This window comes from Callithrix jacchus, chromosome 17 (genome assembly GCF_049354715.1).
Source record: "Callithrix jacchus isolate 240 chromosome 17, calJac240_pri, whole genome shotgun sequence".
Lineage (NCBI taxonomy): Eukaryota > Metazoa > Chordata > Mammalia > Primates > Cebidae > Callithrix > Callithrix jacchus.
Window position 1 is genome coordinate 23,972,742 of NC_133518.1, and position 22,269 is coordinate 23,995,010.

The window sequence follows — 22,269 nt, forward strand, 5'->3', positions numbered from 1 at the left end:
CTTTTGGCCTGTCTTGGCTTTCAATATGCCTTCCTCAGTAAGTGTAATCATTTCTAGCTTTTGATTTAAAGTTAGAGATGGGACTCTTCCTTTTACTTGAACACTTAGCAGCCATTGTAAGGCTACTAATGGCTATAATTTCAATGCTGTTTTGTCCCAGAAAATAGAGAAGCCTTAAGAAAGAGAGAGAGATGGGAGAAGGGCCAGTCACTGGAGAAGTCAAAGCACACATAACATTTATCAGTTATGTTCACCGTCTTACATGGTCACAGTTCATGTTGTCCCAAAACCATTACAATGGTAACATCTAAGATCACTGATCACAGATCAGCATAACAGATATAATAATAATAATTTTACAGTTTGAAATACGCTTGAATAAAGAACATTGCCCCAGTAGGAACACAACAAACATTTGCAGTTAATAGAGTTTCGATTCTGTATTTTCTTGCATTTAATTATTGGGCTCTAGCCCAGAGAAGCCAAATTCAAAAAAAGCTAAATGCCAGATATGAATAGACCCTTGATCACAAGCAATTTATTCCAACATTTGTTGTAATGATGTACTTATATTTTACTTGGTCCTCCTTAATTGGTAAGTATTATCTATGATATATTATTAATTAATAAAATTATACTATCAAAAATTTGACACAGAGACACAAAGTGAACACATACTGTTGGGAAAGTGGTACCAATAGACTTGCTCAATGGATGTTTGCCATCACACTTCAATTTGTAAAAAACACAATGTCTATGAAGTGAAGCGCAACAAAACAAGCTTGTCTGCCTACCTCCTCTGAAGCTGGATGCCTAAACACATCCAGCTTCAGAGGCTAAAGGCATAAAAGAATAAGATAAAGTAGAAGTTTGATTAAGAAAATACTAACCAAAAAAATCTAAGACATCCATAGAAACTTTCCCTATTCTCTTTCTTGTCTTCCGAATAAAATCCATTTTTCAAGGGTCACTTCAAAAGTCACCTCCTTCAGGAAATATTTTCCCAGCCATTCAAGCCACTATAAAATCTTCTTCCTCTAAATTCCTGCCACACTTTGCTTGGAATTACTCAATTCATTTGGTTCAGGGATCATAGGTGGTGGCTTACATCTGATCACCTCCCAGTAGACAATGGACCATTTACCAAATTATCTTCCCTACTCCAGGCACCCAAAAGACAAGGACTTTCTCTTACTGAGAATGTTCAGCAAAACCTAATATCACACTTTTATTTTAATGTTCAAAATCATTGTTGCCTTTATTCAAAGTATTGATAAAATACAGATATGTCTTAGTACTTTCATGAGCATTTTCTTTCCTTCCTTCTTTCTTTCTTTCTTTTTTTTTTTTTTTTTTGTTGTTGTTATTTTTCTTCTTGAGATGGAGTCTCACTCTGTTGCCCAGGCTGAAGGGCAGTGCTGCAATCTTGTCTCACTACAACCTTGGCCTCCCACGTTCAAGCGATTCTCCTGCCTCAGCCTCCCGAGTAGGTGGGACTACAGGCATATGCCACCATGTCCAGTTAATATTTTTGTATTTTTAGTAGAGATGGGGTTTCACCATGTTGGTCAGGCTGGTCTCCAATTCCTGATCTCAAATAATTTGCCCACCTCAGCCTACCAAAGTGCTGGGATTACAGGTGTGAGTCACCATCATGTGCATTTTTACTCACCACTTAGTTTCTAATTTGTTTTGAGATAGGGCCTCATTCTGTCACCCAGGCTGGGGTCCAATAGTGCAATTACGGTTCACTGCAGCCTCAAATCCCTGGGTTTAGCCAGGCACAGTGGCTCATGCCTATAATCCCAGCACTTTGGGAGGCCAAGGTGGGCAAATAAGTTGATATCAGGAGTTTGAGACCATCCTGGACAGTATGGTGAAACTCCATCTCTACTAAAAGTACAAAAAAAAAAAAAATAGCCAGGTATGGTGGCACGCACCTATAATCCCAGCCAATCGGGAGACTAAAACATGAGATTCACTTGAACCCAGGAGGTGGAGGTTGCAGTGAGCCAAGATCCTGCCACTGCACTCCAGCCTGGGAAACAGAGCAAGACTCTATCAAAGAAAAGAAAGAAAAGAAAAGAGAGAGAGAAAGAAAGAAAGAAGAAAAGAAAATCTGGGCTCAAGCAATCCTATTGCCTCAGCCTCTAAAGTAGCTAGAATTGCAGGTATGCCCCCATTACACCTGACTTTTTTTTTTGAAAGAAAGGGCCTCACTATATTGCTCAGACTAATTTCAAACTCATGGCCTCAAGCAATGCTCCTACCTCAGCCTCCCAAAATGCTGGGATTACAGTTGTGAGCCATCATCCCCACGCACCACTTAGTTTCTATTTAACTTTTTATTTGGAAATAATTATAGATTCTCAGGAAGTTGCAAATTAGTCATTGCACTCTTTCCCTAGCATGCCCCTAGTGGTGACATCCTATATACAATATAAAAACATGAAATTGACTTTGGTATAATACTGCTAACTAGACTATAGATCTCGTTCAATTTCACCAGTTTTTTCATGTGCTTACTTGTCTGTGTGGGTGTGTGAGTATGTGTATTTCTGTGCAATTTTATTTCATGTATATATTTATGTAGCCACCACAGTCAGAACTCAGAACTGTTCCATCACCCCAAAGAAACCCTCCATACTCTCCCTTTATCTTCACACCCACTCCTCATGCCTGTCATTATAGTTTTGTCATTTTGAAAATGTTATAGAAATGGATTTATACAGTATGCAACCTTTTGCAATTGGCTTTTCTTCACTCAGCATAATGCCCTTGAGATTCATCCAGGTTGTTGAATGTATCAACAGTTCACTTCTTTTTTATTGCTGAGTAGTATTCCACTGTATAGATGTACTAGAGTTTGGCTCTTTCCAGTTTGGGAAACACTGCTAGAAACACTTGTTTGGAGATGTTTGTGTGCAGCTAAATTCTCATTTTTCTGGGATAAATGCTCAAAAGTTCAATTGCTGGGTCATCACAGTAAGTACATGTTTTGATTTATAAGAAACTGCCAAATATCTTTCCACAGTATCTGTGCCATTAGACATCTTAACAATGTATGAGATATCTAGTTTCTCTGCATTCTCTCCAGCATTTGGGAGGATTACTATTTTGCCTCATCTGATGGGTGAGTAGTGATATCTTGTTGTGGTTTTAATTTGCCTTCTCCTAACAGCTAATGATGTTGGGATCTTTTTTTTTTTGAGATGGAGTTTCACTGTTGTTACCCAGACTGGAGTGCAATGGCATGATCTCAGCTCACCACAACCTCTGCCTTCTGGGTTCAAGCAATTCTCCTGCCTCAGCCTCCCGAGTAGCTAGGACTACTGGCGCACACCACCATGCCCAGCTAATTTTTTTGTGTGTGTGTGTATTTTTAGTAGAAACGGGGTTTCACCTTGTTAACCAGGATGGTCTCAATCTCTTGAATTTGTGATCCTCGGCCTCCCAAAGTGCTGGGATTATAGGTGCGAGCCACCGTGCCCGGCCGATGTTGATATCTTTTTATGAGCTTATTTGTCATCTGTATCTCCTCTTTGGTGAAGTAGCTGTTCTAGTCTTTTGTGCATTTTTCAATTGATCTGTTTGTTTTTTCACTGATGAGTTTGAGAGTTCTTGGAACAGTCTAGATATAAGACCTTTGTCAAATTCGTGGTTTGAAAATATTTTCTATGTAACTTGTCTTTTCATACTCTTAACAGGTTATTTTGCTGTGCAAACATCTTAAAGTTTTTACAGACCCATAGACCAACTCTGTCTTTTATGGATGGTGTGTTTGGTGTCATATCTAAGAACTGTTCACCTAGCCCTAGGTCTAGAAGATTTTTCCCTATGTTTTCTTTTAGAAGTTTGTATAGTTTAAATTTTATGTTTAGATTCATGATCCATTTGGGATTAATCTTAATATGAGGTATCAGGATTAGGTCATGGTTTATTTTTCTGCCTATAGATGCCCAATTGCTCTAGCACCATTAGTTGAAAAGACTATACTTTCTCCATTGAATTGCTTTGCTTCTTTGCCAAAAAAAGAAGTAAGTTGGGCAGCAGATTCTGACAAGAGTTGTAAACAGGTACTTGAACAAGTGCATGTACACACATATTCATAGCAGCACTATTCACAATAGCCAAAAAGTAGAAACAGTGTGTATGTCCATCAACAGGTGAATGTAAAAACAAATTGTAGTATAGACATAAAATGCAATATTTTCAACCATAAAAAGGAATGAAGTATTAATACATGCTACAAGGTAAATGAACCTCAAAATCATTATGTTAAGGAAAAGAAGCCAGACACAAAATGTAACATATTATGTAAGTCTGTTTTTCTGAAATATTCAGAATAGGTAAATTCATAAAGATGGAATGATGATTGGTGGTTACCAGGACCAGAAGAGAAGAAGGAATAGGGAGCAACTGCTTAGGAAATACAAGATTTCCTTGGAGGCAGTAAATGTGTTTAGAAATAGAGATGGCAGTTGTGCAACATTGCGAATGCACTAAATGCCATTGAAATATTCCATTCAGTGGAATAAAGAAACGGGGTTTAATTGACTCACAGTTCTGTATGACTGGGGAGGCAACAAGAAACTTACAATCATGGCAGAAGGCACCTCCTCACAGGGCAGCAGGAGGGAGAATGAGTGCTCAGTGAATGGGGAAGCCCCTTATAAAGCCATCAGATCTTGTGAGAATTCTCACTATCACAGGAACATCATGGGGGAAACTGCCCCATGATTCAATTATCTCCACCAGGTCCTGCCCTTGATGTGGGGATTATTGCAATTCAAGGTGACATATGGGTGGAGACACCGAGCCCAACCAATATCCAGAATAGGTAAATTCACAAATTTACCTATTTACAGAATGATCATTGATGATTACCAGGGCCAGGAGAGAAGGAGGAATAGGGAGCAACTGCTTAACAGATACAGGATTTCCTTTGGGGCAAGAAAAGTGTTTGGTAATAGAGGTGGCAGTTGTACAACATTGTGAATGCTCTAAATAGCACTGAATTCGTCACTTTAAAATGATAACTTTATGTTATGTGAGTTACACTCAATCAAAATAATTAATTGAATGTAAAAAAAAAGCTACATGTACAAATACATGCAACTATTCAACTACACAGCCCTTATCATGGTAGGTACATAGTTAACACTATGCTTTTCACAGATAGGGCCGACATCCAACCAAAGGTGAACTGAGTAACTGGATAGGTACTCTTCACCAGACCTTTTCTCTCACTGTGCTGGAGTTTTCTCTATAGGTACAGATCTCCCTGCCCTAACATACATTCACAGGCCCCCTAATACTTCTTTATTATATTCAGGTAGAGGTTGACTTTGCTGACACAAATTGGCATAAGGTCTCAAGAAACTAGACATTTGGTGAAAGTTGATTTATATTAATACTTTTATTTTCTGCTTACTCACCTTATTGCTTTAAAAAACTTTCTAAGTATTAAATGTAATATTTGCATGCATAACTTAAGTAAAGAAAGGAGGAGTTTTTCTGTTACTCTCTAGAATTATTTAGAGTATAAATTGCCAGCTTTTAAGGATATTTCAATTTCACAGCTTTGCTTAATTTCAATTTTTACACTAGAGAGAAAGCTTCTGTCAAGCATTTCGAAGACACCCACAACTGTCACCAAGAGCTGTACAGGGGTTAGGCTGTCTCCACCTGACCATAGCACATTTCAGTCTCCACTTACAGAAGGCTGGGCCTATAACTGGGTTTCCTCCCCAGCCAGGCTGAAGGTTAATTGTGAAGTAAAGTCCCATCTCATGCCTGTGCCTAACCAACTGAAGAGCTCATTTGTTGTGTCAAACATACAATTTGCTGATTTTGTGAACTTGATATGAAGATTGATTTTTGCTACCTTGTCCTTTCTCTCAAATGCTGACAGTGGGATAATAAAGAAAATCATGTTGAATCTCTGCTTAGACTTCTCCACTGAGCTCAGAATAAAGTCCAATGGGTCTGCATGTCATATGAGCCCCTTGGCTTTCCATCTTCCTCTGGCCACTTCTCCTCCAACCCTGAGTCCCAGGCTCCCACCATCTCAAAATGTTTCCTCCAAGACTTTGCCTATCCTAACTTGGCTTGGCACATTTGCATGTGTTGTCATTCTTCAAGCTTGGCTGAGGATAATCCTGCCTTTAAAGTGCTCCTGACCCTTCACAGCTGGGTTAGGAGTCCCTATAGAGGTCCTCCTCCTTCCATGGCAACTGCAATTTTCTGTTGACTTGTTTTTCTTTCTCATGAGACTAAAGACAAAGAGTATGCCAGGCATATAGTAGGTGCTCAACAAATGTTTATAAATTAATATATTAATTAATTATTGTTTAATAAAAGATATTTACTGGACTCCTATTTTATGCCACACACTGTTCTCAATGTGAAGATGTGGCATTTTACAAGGCAAAGCCCCTTCCCTCTTGGAGCTTATATTGGAATGAAATAAGGAGAAAGACATAAGTATAATAATGCATATATATATATATATATATATATATATAATCAAGTTTTAGGTGGTGATAAGGGATAGGAATAAAAGCAAAGCATGGTGAATGAATAAATGAATGGATGAAGAACTCAGAGACAGAAATCAAGCAGTTCAGACCACACTGCCATAGAAGCCTCGTCTTTATACTGCCAGTTCTCTCTGCCTGGACTGTTTATCATGCATACAACTACCTCTTGTCTCACTCCCTCAAACTCCTTAGCTCCTTGCTCAATTGCTGTTTTATTTGTGAATTCTTTTTTTTTTAGGAGAGGAATAAAGAGGAAGAAAAAAAGAGGGAGAGAAAACAGGACTGTAGCTTTATTCTAAAAATGGGTATTAATAATGGCCGATCAGTATTTTGTGTATTTAAGATGGAGAATGTGTATTTTGTGTATTTAAAATGGAGAGCTCTATAAATATTTATTGAGTTTACTTGTTCCAGATCTGAGTTCAAGTCCTGGATATTCTTATTAATTTTCTGTCTCGTTGAGTCTAAATCTCTTTATAAGTCTTATGTATCTGGGTGTTAGGATCGTTAGCTCTTATTGTTGCATTGATCCTTTTACCACTATATCTTTGTTGCTTTAAAATCTATTTTATCAGATGCGAGAATTGCAACTCCTGCTTTTTATTTATTTTTGCTCTCCATTTGGTTGGTAAATCCTTCTCCATCCCTTTGTTTTAAGTCTTTGTGTATCTTTGGATATGAAATGGGTCTGGATGTAGCATATCATTAGGTTTTGGCTGTATCTTTTGATTGGGGGACTTAGTCAACTTAAATTTAGGGTTACTGCCATTTGATGTTAACTGGCTATTTTATCCACTCGTTGATGTAAATTCTTCTTTATATTGATGCTCTTTACTTTTTGGTATATTTTTAGAAAGGCTAATACTGGTTGTTCCTTTCTATGTATAATGCTTCTTTCAGAAGCTCTTGTAAAGCCAGCCTGGTGGTAATAAAATCTCTGAGTACTTGCTTGTTCATAAAATATTTTATTTTTCCTTCAATTGTGAAGCTTAGTTTGGCAGGATATGAAATTCTGGGCTGAAAGTTCTGTTCTTTAAGGATGTTGAATATTGGCCCCCACTCTCTTCTGGCTTGTAGGGTTTCTGCTGAGAGATCTGCTGTAAGTCTAATAGGCTTCCCTTTATGGGTAACCTGACCTTTCTCTCCAGCTGCCCTTAATATTTACTCCTTCGTTTCAACCCTGGTGAATCCGATGATTATGTGCCTTGGGTTTGCTCTTCTTGAGGAATATCTTTGTGGTGTTCTCTGTATTACCTGGGGTTGAATATTGTGCTGCTTTGCTAGATTCTGAAAGTTTTCCTGCATAATATCCTGAAGAGTATTTTCCAGCTTGGATTCATTCTCTTCGTTGTATTCAGGTACACCTATCAAACATAAATTAGGTCTTTTCACATAGTCCCATATTTCTTGGAGACTTTGCTCATTCCTTTTTATCCTTTTTTCTCTATTCTTGTCTTCTCATTTTATTTCATTAAGTAGGTCTTTGACCTCTGATATCCTTTCTTCTGCTTGATCAATTCGGCTATTCAAACTTGTGCATATGTTGCTAAGTTTTTGTGTTGTGTTTTTCAACTCCATTAGTTCATTTATATTCCTCTCTATATTGTCTATTCTTGTTAGCATTTCATCAAACCTTTATTCAAAGTTCTTAGTTTCTTTACATTGGGTTAGAACAGGTCCTTTTAACTCCCAGAAGTTTTTTATCAACCACCTTCTGAAACCTACTTCTGTTAATGGCACACAGTTCTTTTCCATCAGGCCTTGTTCCGTTGGCTGATGAGGAAATGTAATCCCCTGTAGAGGGAGAGGGGTTCTGATTTTGGGTATTCTCAGCCTTTTTAGGCTGGTTTCTTCCCTTTGTTATAAATTTATCCATCTGTCATCTTTACAATTACCGCCTTTCTAGTTGGGTTTCTGAGTGGACGCCCAGTTTATTGATTCCCAGTGCTTCGTCTTTCTTTTTTTTTTTTTTTAATATTAATCTGTCTTTTATTTTTTTTTATTTTTTATTTTTTTTAATTTTTTATTGGATTTTAGGTTTTGGGGTACATGAGCAGAGTATGCAAGACAGTTGCGTAGGTACACACATGGCAGTGTGCTTTGCTTTTCTTCTCCCCTTCACCCACATTTGGCATTTCTCCCCAGGCTATCCCTCCCCACCTCCCCCTCCCACTGGCCTTCCCCTATTCCCCCCAATAGACCCCAGTGTTTAGTACTCCCCTTTCTGTGTCCATGTGTTCTCATTTTTCATCACCCACCTATGAGTGAGGATATGTGGTGTTTCATTTTCTGTTCTTGTGTCAGTTTGCTGAGGATGATGTTCTCCAGATTCATCCATGTCCCTACAAACGACACAAACTCATCATTTCTGATTGCTGCATAATATTCCATGGTGTATATGTGCCACATTTTTCCAATCCAGTCTATTATCAATGGGCATTTGGGTTGATTCCAGGTCTTTGCTATTGTAAACAGTGCTGCAATGAACATTCGTGTACATGTGTCCTTATAGTAGAACGATTTATAGTCTTTTGGATATATACCCAGTAATGGGATTGCTGGGTCAAATGGAATTTCTATTTCTAAGGCCTTGAGGAATCGCCACACTGTCTTCCACAATGGTTGAACTAATTTACACTCCCACCAACAGTGTAAAAGTGTTCCTTTTTCTCCACATCCTCTCCAGCATCTGTTGTCTCCATATTTTTTAATGATCGCCATTCTAACTGGCGTGAGATGGTATCTCAATGTGGTTTTGATTTGCATCTCTCTGATGACCAGTGACGATGAGCATTTTTTCATATGATTGTTGGCCTCATATATGTCTTCTTTCGTAAAGTATCTGTTCATATCCTTTGCCCACTTTTGAATGGGCTTGTTTGTTTTTTTCCTGTAAATCTGTTTGAGTTCTTTGTAAATTCTGGATATCAGCCCTTTGTCAGATGGGTAAACTGCAAAAATTTTTTCCCATTCTATTGGTTGCCGATCCACTCTAGTGACTGTTTCTTTTGCCGTGCAGAAGCTGTGGAGTTTCATTAGGTCCCATTTGTCTATTTTGGCTTTTGTTGCCAATGCTTTTGGTGTTTTGTTCATGAAGTCCTTGCCTACTCCTATGTCCTGGATGGTTTGGCCTAGATTTCCTTCTAGGGTTTTTATGGTGCCAGGTCTTATGTTTAAGTCTTTAATCCATCTGGAGTTAATTTTAGTGTAAGGTGTCAGGAAGGGGTCCAGTTTCTGCTTTCTGCACATGGCTAGCCAGTTTTCCCAACACCATTTGTTAAACATGGAATCCTTTCCCCATTGCTTGTTTTTGTCAGGTTTATCAAAGATTGTATAGTTGTATGTATGTTGTGTTGCCTCCAGTGCCTCTGTTTTGTTCCATTGGTCTATATCTCTGTTTTGGTACCAGTACCATGCTGTTTTGATTACTGTAGCCTTGTAGTATAGTTTGAAATCTGGTAGTGTGATGCCCCCCGCTGTGTTCTTTTTGCTTAGAATTGACTTGGCTATGCGGGCTCTGTTTTGGTTCCATATGAAGTTCATGGTGGTTTTTTCCAGTTCTGTGAAGAAAGTCAATGGTATCTTGATGGGGATAGCGTTGATTCTGTAAATTACGTTGGGCAGTATAGCCATTTTCACGATATTAATTCTTCCTAACCATGAACATGGAATGTTTCTCCATCTGTTTGTGTCCTCTCTGATTTCGTTGAGCAGTGGTTTGTAGTTCTCCTTGAAGAGGTCCCTTACGTTCCTTGTGAGTTGTATTCCTAGATATTTTATTCTTTTTGTAGCAATTGCGAATGGCAGTTCATTCTTGATTTGGCTTTCTTTAAGTCTGTTATTGGTGTAGACGAATGCTTGTGATTTTTGTACATTGATTTTATATCCTGAGACTTTGCTGAAGTTGCTTATCAGTTTCAGGAGTTTTTGGGCTGAGGCGATGGGGTCTTCTAGGTATACTATCATGTCGTCTGCAAATAGAGACAATTTGGCTTCCACCTTTCCTATTTGAATACCCTTTATTTCTTTTTCTTGCCTGATTGCTCTGGCTAGAACTTCCAGTACTATATTGAATAGGAGTGGTGAGAGAGGGCATCCTTGTCTAGTGCCAGATTTTAAAGGGAATACTTCCAGTTTTTGCCCATTCAGTATGATATTGGCTGTTGGTTTGTCATAAATAGCTTTTATTACTTTGAGATACGTTCCATCAATACCGAGTTTATTGAGGGTTTTTAGCATAAAGGGCTGTTGAATTTTGTCAAATGCCTTCTCTGCGTCAATTGAGATAATCATGTGGTTTTTGTTTTTGGTTCTGTTTATGTGGTGAATTACGTTGATAGACTTGCGTATGTTGAACCAGCCTTGCATCCCTGGGATGAATCCTACTTGATCATGATGAATAAGTTTTTTGATTTGCTGTGGCAATCGGCTTGCCAATATTTTATTGAAGATTTTTGCATCTATGTTCATCATGGATATTGGCCTGAAGTTTTCTTTTCTCGTTGGGTCTCTGCCGGGTTTTGGTATCAGGATGATGTTGGTCTCATAAAATGATTTGGGAAGGATTCCCTCTTTTTGGATTGTTTGAAATAGTTTTAGAAGGAATGGTACCAGCTCCTCCTTGTGTGTCTGGTAGAATTCGGCTGTGAACCTGTCTGGACCTGGGCTTTTTTTGTGTGGTAGGCTCTTAATTGCTACCTCAACTTCAGACCTTGTTATTGGTCTATTCATAGTTTCAGCTTCCTCCTGGTTTAGGCTTGGGAGGGCACAGGAGTCCAGGAATTTATCCATTTCTTCCAGGTTTACTAGTTTATGCGCATAGAGTTGTTTGTAATATTCTCTGATGATGGTTTAAATTTCTGTGGAATCTGTGGTGATTTCCCCTTTATCATTTTTTATTGCATCTATTTGGTTGTTCTCTCTTTTCTTTTTAATCAATCTGGCTAGTGGTCTGTGTATTTTGTTGATCTTTTCAAAAAACCAGCTCTTGGATTTATTGATTTTTTGAAGGGTTTTTCGTGTCTCAATCTCCTTCAGCTCAGCTCTGATCTTAGTTATTTCTTGTCTTCTGCTGCTTTTTGAGTTTTTTGATCTTACTCCTCTAGCTCTTTCAATTTTGACGATAGGGTGTCAATTTTGGATCTCTCCATTCTCCTCATATGGGCACTTATTGCTATATACTTTCCTCTAGAGACTGCTTTAAATGTGTCCCAGAGGTTATGGCACGTTGTGTCTTCGTTCTCATTGTTTCAAAGAACTTCTTTATTTCTGCCTTCATTTCGTTGTTTACCCAGTCAACATTCAAGAGCCAGTTGTTCAGTTTCCATGAAGCTGTGCGGTTCTGGGTCGGTTTCTGAATTCTGAGTTCTAACTTGATTGCACTATGGTCTGAGAGGCTGTTTGTTATGATTTCAGTTGTTTTGCATTTGTTGAGCAGTGCTTTACTTCCAATTATGTGGTCAATTTTAGAGTAGGTGTGATGTGGTGCTGAGAAGAATGTGTATTCTGTGGATTTGGGGTGGAGAGTTCTGTAAATGTCTATCAGGTTTGCTTGCTCCAGGTCTAAGTTCAAGCCCTGGATATCCTTGTTGATTTTCTGTCTGGTTGATTTGTCTATTATTGACAGTGGAGTGTTAAAGTCTCCCACTATTATTGTGTGGGAGTCTAAGTCCTTTTAAAGTCATTAAGAACTTGCCTTATGTATCTGGGTGCTCCTGCATTGGGTCCATATATGTTTAGGATCGTTAGCTCTTCTTGTTGTATGGATCCTTTTACCATTATGTAATGGCCTTCTTTGTCTCTTTTGATCTTTGTTGCTTTAAAGTCTATTTTATCAGAGATGAGAATTGCAACTCCTGCTTTTTTTTGCTCTCCATTAGCTTGGTATATCTTCCTCCATCCCTTTATTTTGAGCCTTTGTGTATCCTTGCATGTGAGATGGGTTTCCTGGATACAGCACACTGATGGGTTTTGGATTTTTATCCAATTTGCCAGTCTGTGTCTTTTGATTGGTGCATTTAGTCCATTTACATTTAGGGTTAATATTGTTACGTGTGAATTTGATACTGCCATTTTGATGCTAAGTGGCTGTTTTGCCTGTTAGTTGTTGTAGATTCTTCATTATGTTGAAGCTCTTTAGCATTCAGTGTGACTTTGGAATGGCTGGTACTGGTTGATCCTTTCTATGTGTAGTGCCTCTTTTAGGAGCTCTTGTAAAGCAGGCCTGGTGGTGACAAAATCTCTGAGTACTTGCTTGTTCGCAAAGGATTTTATTTTTCCTTCACTTCTGAAGCTCAGTTTGGCTGGATATGAAATTCTGGGTTGAAAGTTCTTTTCTTTAAGAATGTTGAATATTGGCCCCCACTCTCTTCTGGCTTGTAGTGTTTCTGCCGAGAGATCTGCTGTGAGTCTGATAGGCTTCCCTTTGTGGGTGACCCGACCTTTCTCTCTGGCTGCCCTTAGTATATTCTCTCCTTTATTTCAACCCTGTTGAATCTGACGATTATGTGCCTTGGGGTTGCTCTTCTTGTGGAATATCTTTGTGGTGTTCTCTGTATTTCCTGCAATTGAGTGTTGGCCTGTCTTGCTAGGTGGGGGAAATTTTCCTGGATGATGTCCTGAAGAGTATTTTCCAGCTTGGATTCATTCTCTTCGTCCCCTTCTGGTACACCTATCAAACGTAGGTTAGGTCTTTTCACATAGTCCCACATTTCTTGGAGACTTTGTTCATTCCTTTTTGCACTTTTTTCTCTGATCTTGGTTTCTCGTTTTATTTCATTGAGTTGGTCTTCGACTTCAGATATTCTTTCCTCTGCTTGGTCAATTCGGCTATTGAAACTTGTGTTTGCTTCGCAAAGTTCTTGTATTGTGTTTTTCAGCTCCTTTAATTCATTCATATTCCTCTCTAAGTTATCCATTCTTGTTATCATTTCCTCGAATCTTTTTTCAAATCTTTTTTCAAGGTTCTTAGTTTCTTTGCACTGATTTAATACATGATCTTTTAGCTCACAAAAGTTTCTCATTATCCATCTTCTGAAGTCTAATTCCGTCATTTCATCACAGTCATTCTCCGTCCAGCTTTGTTTCCTTGCTGGTGAGGAGTTTTGGTCCTTTCTAGGAGACGAGGTGTTCTGGTTTCGGGTGTTTTCCTCCTTTTTGCGCTGGTTTCTTCCCATCTTTGTGGATTTTTCCACTGGTCATCTGCGTAGTTGCTGACTTTTCGATTGGGTCTCTGAGTGGACACCCAGAATGTTGATGATGAAGTATTTCTGTTGCTTGGTTTTCCTTCTACCAGTCTAGCCCCTTCGCTGTACGACTGCTGAGGTCCACTCCAGACCCTGCTTGTCTGGGGTGCACCTCTAGCAGCTGTGGCACAGCGAGGGATGCTACCAGTTTCTTTTTCTGCTCTCTTTGTCCCAGGATGATGCCTGCCTAATGTCAGTCTTTTGGATATAGAGGGGTCAGGGAGCTGCTTGAGGAGACAGTTTGTACTTTATAGGGGTTTAATTGCTGAGCTGTGTGCTCTGTTGTTCCTTCAGGGGTGTTAGGCTGCTATGTTTTATTCTGCTGCAACAGAGCTCATTAAAAATCCCTTTTTTTTTTTCCCTCAAATGCTCTGTGTTGAGGGGTTTGGGCTTTATTTTTGGATGTTCGATGAGGTGTCCTGCCCAGCTAGAAGGCAGACTAGCCACTGTTTGGCTGCCGAGGCTCCGCCCTGCTGTTGTGTGATTTGCCCTGTTCCTAAAGGCTCTGCTGTGGTCTCCGCCACGCCCTGCGGCGCAGTCTCTTCGTTGTAGCGTGTTGCCTCAGCAACGGAAGGCTGCGTCAGCAGTGGGCGTGTATCTCAGTAGGGACGGGTTGCCTCGGCAACAGCTGGCTGCGTCAGCAGTGGGCGTGTATCTCAGTTGGGGCGGGTTGCCTCGGCAATGGCTGGCTGCGTCAGCAGTGGGCGTGTATCTCAGTTGGGGCGGGTTGCCTCGGCAACGGCTGGCTGCGTCAGCAGTGGGCGTGTATCTCAGTTGGGGCGGGTTGCCTCGGTAGTGGTGGACGCCCCTCCCCCACAGAGCGTCTCGGGCCGTCTGCTCGGGATAGTTTGAAATCGCGGTTTTGTTCGTCCCACTGGGTATCCCAAACGATCTGTCCCTACAATCCCCTGGGCTGGGCTTCTGTCCAAGTCTCGTTCAGTCTCGAGTCCAGCCCTCTCAAGTCTCAGGTTGCCGGTTCAACAAGGCACCCGGACAAGCGCGCCCTGTGGGGATTGCTGGGTAGGGCCGGCCGCCGCCGCCCCGGCTGCCGGCTTCGCCAGGCAGACCTACTGCCTGGCGTCCCGTGTCTTTTTTATACTTGGGAGTTTCCCCGTTCTCTGGGCAACAAAGATCAGTCTGGAAATGCAGCTCAGACTCACCGTTTGCGGATTCAACGCGAGCTCCAATCCTGGGTTGTTCTCACAGCGCCATCTTGAGTCCTCTTCAGTGCTTCGTCTTTCTTCCTCTCCTTCACTCCTTTTTTTTTCTTTCCAAAAAAAAAAAAGATTATTTGCTCTGGCTAGAACTTCCAGCACTATATTGAATAGGAGTGGTAAGACAGGGCATCCTTGTCTCGTGCCAGATTTCAAAGGGAATGCTTCCAGTTTTTGTCCATTCAGTATGATATTGGTTGTGGTTTGTTGTAAATAGCTTTTATTATTTAGAGATATGTTCAATCAATACCTAGTTTTTTAAGGGTTCTTAGCATAAAGGGCTGTTGAATTTTGTCAAAGGCCTTCTCTGCATCAATTGAGACAATCATGTGGTTTTTGTCTTTGGTTCTCTTTATGTGGTGAATTATGTTTATAGACTTGCATATGTTGAACCAGCCTTGCATCCCCAGGATGAATCCTACTTGTTCATGGTGGATAAGGTTTTTGATGTGCTATTGCAATTGGTGTGCCAGTATTTTATTGAAGATTTTTGCATCTATGTTCATCATGGATATTGGCCTGAGGTTTTCTTTTCTTGCTGAGTCTCTGCTGGGTTTGGGTATCAGGGTGATGTTGGTCTCATGAAATGATTTGGGAAGGATTCCCTCTTTTTAGATTGTTTGGCATAGTTTCAGATGGAATGGTACCAGCTCCTCTTTGTGTGTCCGGTAGAATTCAGCTGTGAACCCATCTGGACCTGGGCTTTTTTTGGGTGGTAGCCTCTTAATTGCTGCCTCAACATAAGACCTTGTTATTGGTCTATTCAGGGTTTCAACTTCTTCCTGGTTTAGGCTTGGGAGGATGCAAGTGTCCAGGAATTTATCCATTTCTTCCAGGTTTACTAGTTTATGTGCATAGAGTTGTTTGTAATAATCTCTGATGATGGTCTGTATTTCTGTGGAATCTGTGATGATATTCCCTTTATTGCTTTTTATTGCATCTATTTGATTATTCTCTCTTTTTTTTTTATTAATCTGGCTAGTGGACTCTCTATTTTGTTGATCTTTTCAAAAAACCACCTCCTGGATTTATTTATTATTTGAAGTGTTTTTTTTTGTGTCTCTATCTCCTTCAGTTCTGCTCTGATCTTAGTGATTTCTTGTCTTCTGCTAGGTTTTGAGTTTTTTTGATTTTGCTCCTCTAGCTCTTTCAATTTTGATGATTCTAGATCTCTCCTTTTTTCTCATGTGGGCATTTATTGCTATATATTTTCCTCTAGAGACTGCTTTAAATGTGTCCCAGAGATTCTGGTATGTTGTGTCTTCATTCTTGTTGGTTTTGAAGAACATCTTTATTTCTGCCTTCATTTCATTGTTTATCCAGTCAACATTCAAGAGCCAGTTCAGTTTCCATGATGTTGTGCCGTACTGAGTTAGTTTCTCAATTCTGAGCTCTAACTTGATTGCACTGTGGTCTGAGAGACTGTTTGTTATGATTTCCATTCTTTTGTATTTGCTGAGGAGTGATTTACCTCCAATTATGTGGTCAATTTTAGAGTAGGTGTGATGTGGTGCTGAGAAGAATGTATATTCTGTGGATTTGGGGTGGAGAGTTCTGTAAATGATATTAGGTTGCTTATTCCAGGTCTGAGTTCAAGTTCTGGATATCCTTGTTAATTTTATGACTGGTTGATCTGTCTAATATTGACAATGGGGTATTAAAGTCTCCCACTATTATTGTGCGAGAGTCTAAGTTTCTTTGTAAGTCATTAAGAACTTGCCTTATGTATCTGGGTGACCCTATATTGGGTCTGTATATATTTAGGATCATTAGCTCTTCTTGTTGCATCGATCCTTTTACCATTATGTAATGACTTTCTTTGTCTCTTTTGATCTTTGTTGCTTTAAAGTCTATTTTATCAGAGATGAGAATTGCAACACCTGCTTTTTTTTTTGCTCTCCCTTGGCTTGGTAAATCTTCCTCCATCCCTTTATTTTGAGCCTTTGTGTATCCTTGCATGCTAGATGGGTTTCCTGGATACAGCACACTGATGGGTTTTGGCTTTTTATCCAATTTGCCAGTTTGTGTCTTTTGATTGGGGCATTTAGCCCATTTACATTTAGGGTTAATATTGTCACATGTGAATTTGATCCTGCCATTTTGATGCTAGCTGGCTGTTTTGCCCATTAGTTGATGCAGTTTCTTCATTGTGTTGATGCTCTTTACCATTTGGTATGTTTTTGGAGTGGCTGGTACTGGTTGTTCCTTTCTATGTTTAGTGCTTCTTTCGGGAGCTCTTGTAAAGTAGGCCTGTTGGTGATGAAATCTGAGTACTTGCTTGTTCATAAAGGATTTTATTTTTCCTTCACTTATGAAGCTTAGTTTGTCTGGATATGAAATTCTGTGTTGAAGGTTCTTTTCTTTAAGGATGTTGAATATTGGCCCCCACTCTCTTCTGGCTTGCAGAGTTTCTGCTGAGAGACTGCTGTGAGTCTGGTGGGCTTCCCTTTGTGGGTGACCCGACCTTTCTCTCTGGCTGCTTTTAGCATTTTCTCCTTCATTTCAACTCTGGTGAATCTGATGATTATGTGCCTTAGGGTTGCTCTTCTTGAGAAATATCTTTGTGGTGTTCTCTGTATTTCCTGGACTTGAATACTGGCCTGCCTTGCTAGGTTGGGGAAGTTTCCCTGGATAATATCCTGAAGAGTATTTTCCAGGTTGGATTCATTCTGTTCGTCACATTCAGGAACACCTATCAAATGGAGATTAGGTCTTTTCATATAGTCCCATATTTCTTGGAGACTTTGTTCATTCTTTTTTACCCTTTTTTCTCTAATCTTGCCTTGTCATTTTATTTCATTGAGTTGATCTTCAACCTCTGATATCCTTTCTTCTGCTTAGTCGATTCAGCTGTTGAAACTTGTGTATGCTTTGAGAAGTTCTCATGTTGTTTTTCAGCTCCATCAATTCACTTATATTCTCTCTAAATTGTTTATTCTCATTAGCGTTTCATCAAATCCTTTTTCTATGTTCTTAGTTTCTTTGCATTGGGTTAGAAGATGTTATTTTAGCTCACAGAAGTTTCTTATTACCCACCTTCTGAAGCCTGATTCTGTCAATTCATTCTCCATCTAGCCTTGTTCCCTTGCTGGTGAGAAGTTGTGATCCGTTGGAGGAGGAGAGGCATTCTGGTTTCAGGTGTTTTCATCCTTTTTGTGCTGTTTTCTTCCTATCTTTGTGGATTTATCCACCTGTCGTCTTTGTAGTTGCTGACTTTCAGATGGGTCTCTGAGTGAACGTCTAGTTTCTTGATGATGAAGTTATTTCTTTCTGTTTCTTAGTTTTCCTTCTAACAGTTTGGCCCCTCTGCTGTAGGACTGCTGAGGTCCACTCCATGACCTGCTTGCCTAGGGTTCACCTGCAGCAGCCACCACACTTTCATTGGGAGCTGCAAACCTGAGCTGCTCCTAATCGTCCATCTTGGATCCCTCCATCAAAAGGGATTTTTAAGCATAATTCGGTACTATACAAGTCCTTCAGAAACCAGTATAGGAATGCATGCAAAGGTAATTCACAGATAAGGCAGCATATGATGAGTGTCAAATGTCTGATGAAGACAAAGCACAATGTAGGGTTGAGAGATTTCAGGGGTGAGGTCATTTACTAAATCAGATAGTTAGGAAAGGTTTACATATAATTTGGGACTTAATTTAAAAATTAAAGATATATGATGCAGAGGTAAGAGGAAGAAGATATTTCCAAAAAAAATAGAGAAGGTAAGGGCCTAGAGAGGGTGCTCACAGAGGATGTTTAGGAGACACTAAATGAAACAATGTAGCTGGAACCAAGGGCTGATGTAAAATAGAGGCTTTATATAGGACTATACTTAGAATGAAGGGTTGGAAGAACAGTTGGTTATAAGAGAATGTGGAAGGGCTAGAATGAATTGATCCTTAACCCTCACATATACTGTTGGTGGGAGTGGTAAATTATTAAAGCTTTCTAGGAGGCAGTTCAGCAATATTCCTCAAAATTTATGTACTCTTTGAATTAGTTATTCCACTTCTAGGAATTTACTCTAAGGATATAGTGAGAGAACATCTTAAAGATTTGTATAGAATAATGTTTACTAGAGCATTACTTATAACAGGAATAAAACTAACTGTCCCACATACCAAACTGGTAATAAATAATAGCATCTCCGCATATGGAATCCAGTGCAACCATGAAGCAAGCTTTATTATTATTATTATTATTATTGGTTACTAAGAAGATGCAAAGTTAATAAAAACACGAATTAAAGAAAACAAATTGCAAAAAGTATTTATACAATATGATTCCAATTTTAAATGGCTATATAAGATGGGCAGTGAATACAACAAAATGTTAAGAGTGGTAAATGGCTGAATTCTGTTTTTAATATCAAGGTAATCAATACTTACCTGAGTGTTCCTTCAGTGCCAATATGATAAACTGGGTTAATGTGTTGGAGGACATTTGTCAAGATTGCCTCTCCCATGGAAAGGACAGTTCTTGTCTCATGGAAGACAGTTCTCTTACAACAGAGCCTTCCTGAAGCCAGTGCCTGAAGTACAAGGCACAGCAAAAGGCCAGTAGCAGACATTTTTAAGGTTTCACAGACCATACCAAGTAAAAATAGAGGCTTTAGTTAGTGTTTACTTTGGTGCTGGACCTTGTGCTTTTGCTTTGCATAGATGTTCTAATGTAATTCCCCAACTGTCCTATAAGTTAGCTACCAGCATTATTCTCATTTAACAGATGGAGAATCTGAGGTATGGAGAGGTTGTTTCTTTTGAATAAACAGAGAAATTGATCCTTCTGGTCTTAAAACTTCAGAAAGTTACATTTGTCTTATCTGCGTTTCTTTTGCAAGAAAGGGTACACAGTTAAGTGATGGAGCCAGCATCCAAATGCAGACAATAACTCCAGATGACTCTAGAGTATACACTGACTACTGCACTCTGTTAACCCATTTTAATGCAAAAGAGGAAAACAATTCATCCTGTAGATCTCCTCATTTCAGGGCCATCTGTCACAATGTCCTTGGTGGAGAGTTAGGAAGCATACAATCAAATAGGAACACTCTGGATGGAGCCTGTGGGAGCCATCTGGTGTTAGGTCTGGGACTTACAAACTTTGTAACTTTAGGCAACTCATAACCCATTTGAGCCTTGACTTTCTCATGGGTAAAAAGGGAAACAGTATCTGAATGGCTGGCCTCCCATGATGGCTGTGAAGATCAAAGAAGATAAAAATACATAAAGTCCTGTGAAAACTATCAAGTGGCACGCAAGTGGTATAAGGTATTATTAGTCACAATACTAGCAAGGAACTCTCAGAATATTAAGATTAGACATCAAATTCCTCTGAGAAGCTCCTCAAGAGTCATTCTCAAGGAGTATATCATACAGTCCCACAGACAATTGCTCTAGCTGTGACCTGACATTAGTGATGTGCCATTCGGACAAGGCACCAAGGTTGCATCCCTGAGCAACACACCATGTGTTGCCGACACCGAATGAGTAATGGACACCAACTGAGGTGGGCTGGATAACAGCATTCATGCAACCCAAATCCCCACTTGGAAAGCCATCTGTAGAACTTACTCTGATATTCTGGAAATAAGAACTATCCTAGGTTCACAAGGGAGAACTTAGGTGAGTAATGATGGTGCCCACCACATACCATTACATGCTAGGCTCCTCAAAAACATCTTCTCTAAGTCTCACAGTGTCCCTGCTGTTACCCTATTTTACAGTTTAAAAAAGTGTGACTCAGTGAGGTTTAGAGGAGATACAAAGAGCAAATTAAGGGATGATGACACAGTTTTGTTCCTCCATTTTTATTCTGACAAACTTATCCAAACTTTTTGGATACAGTCCTTTCAAAATAAAGATAATTAATAAATCATACTAATTTCTGGGTTTCTGTTGACATGTTAGATGAGTAAACTGAAATTGACTCAAAATATTCTATTAAAATGTAAAACATATCGTTTTGAGATCAATCCATGGCAGCTAGGCTCATAAGATCATGTGAATTTAATTAGAAATTGTTTTGTCTAATTTTTTCTCAGGAAAATTATTTGTCTAATTTTTTCTCAGAGAAAATCATTAAGAGGAAAGTTATTTTTTCATTTAAAAAACTAAAAGGAATATTTATAACAACTATGACACATTCTTAATGTCAATAATATGTATAAACAACTCCTGTAATTCTGTAAGATTGTTTAGCACTTAACCAAATTGGCTCCGAAAATGAGAAAACATATTTCTTCTTTATACAAAGGAAGAAATATAAATTTTTATTGAGTGTGTGTAAGTACACTAGGTAAGTTCAAAGTAAAACAATGAGATCCCATATTTTACTTATTGAATAAGTAGAGATTTTTAGAATTTTTAAAATTTAATGTAGTTGAGTGTGATGATGGGTAACCTTTCTGGAAAGTGATTTGCTAACATGTATAAAGACCCTTCAACAACATGCTCACTGTAGTAAATTCATTATGGCCAAAAATTCTTTGACATGGCCCCTAGAAAGAGGTGTGGCCTATTATAACCACACTCTAGAATTTGGCCTGTGACCGCTTTAAGCAATGGAGCATGGTGGAAGGGACTCTGCCAGTTTTGTGCCTAGCCTTGAAGAGAATTAGCAGCTTCCATTTCCTCCCTCCTGGAACCCAGTAGAGAAGCCCATCTGGAGAGCATTCGATGTCCCCAGCCACCAGCCAACACCAGTTTGTCAGCTATATCAATGATCTGTCTTGTAAGTGGATCTCCAGCCCCAGTGAAATCACCTCAGCTAACATTACGTAGAACAGAGACGAATTGTCCACTAAGAGCCCTTCCCAAATTGCAAAATTGTGAGAAAATGAATTGTTACTGTTGTTTTCAATCACTAAGTTTTAAAGTGGTTTGTTACACTGCAATAGATAAATAACATTGTCCCAATAATTTTACTCCTAAGAATTCATGCTCAGGTATTAATTAGAAATGCAGACAAAAGCTCACACTCAAGAGCATTTCTTGTAAAGAAGCTTAGGCAAAGTTTATTGCCTAAATTAGGAAAATAATTATGTAGATCACAGTACGTCCATTATGAAAGCAATTTAAATGTTAGCAATTTGGGAAAATACTTAAGATAAACTTTCAAGTGGAAAAAGCCATACAAAGAGCTATGCATATCAAAGAGAAAAAATTAAGTTATGAGTGGTTATTTCTGGGCAATAGGATTATGAGTGATTTTATTCTGATCTTCACATTTTTGTGATAACTGCATAATCAGAAAAAAAACTTTAAAAATGAGAAA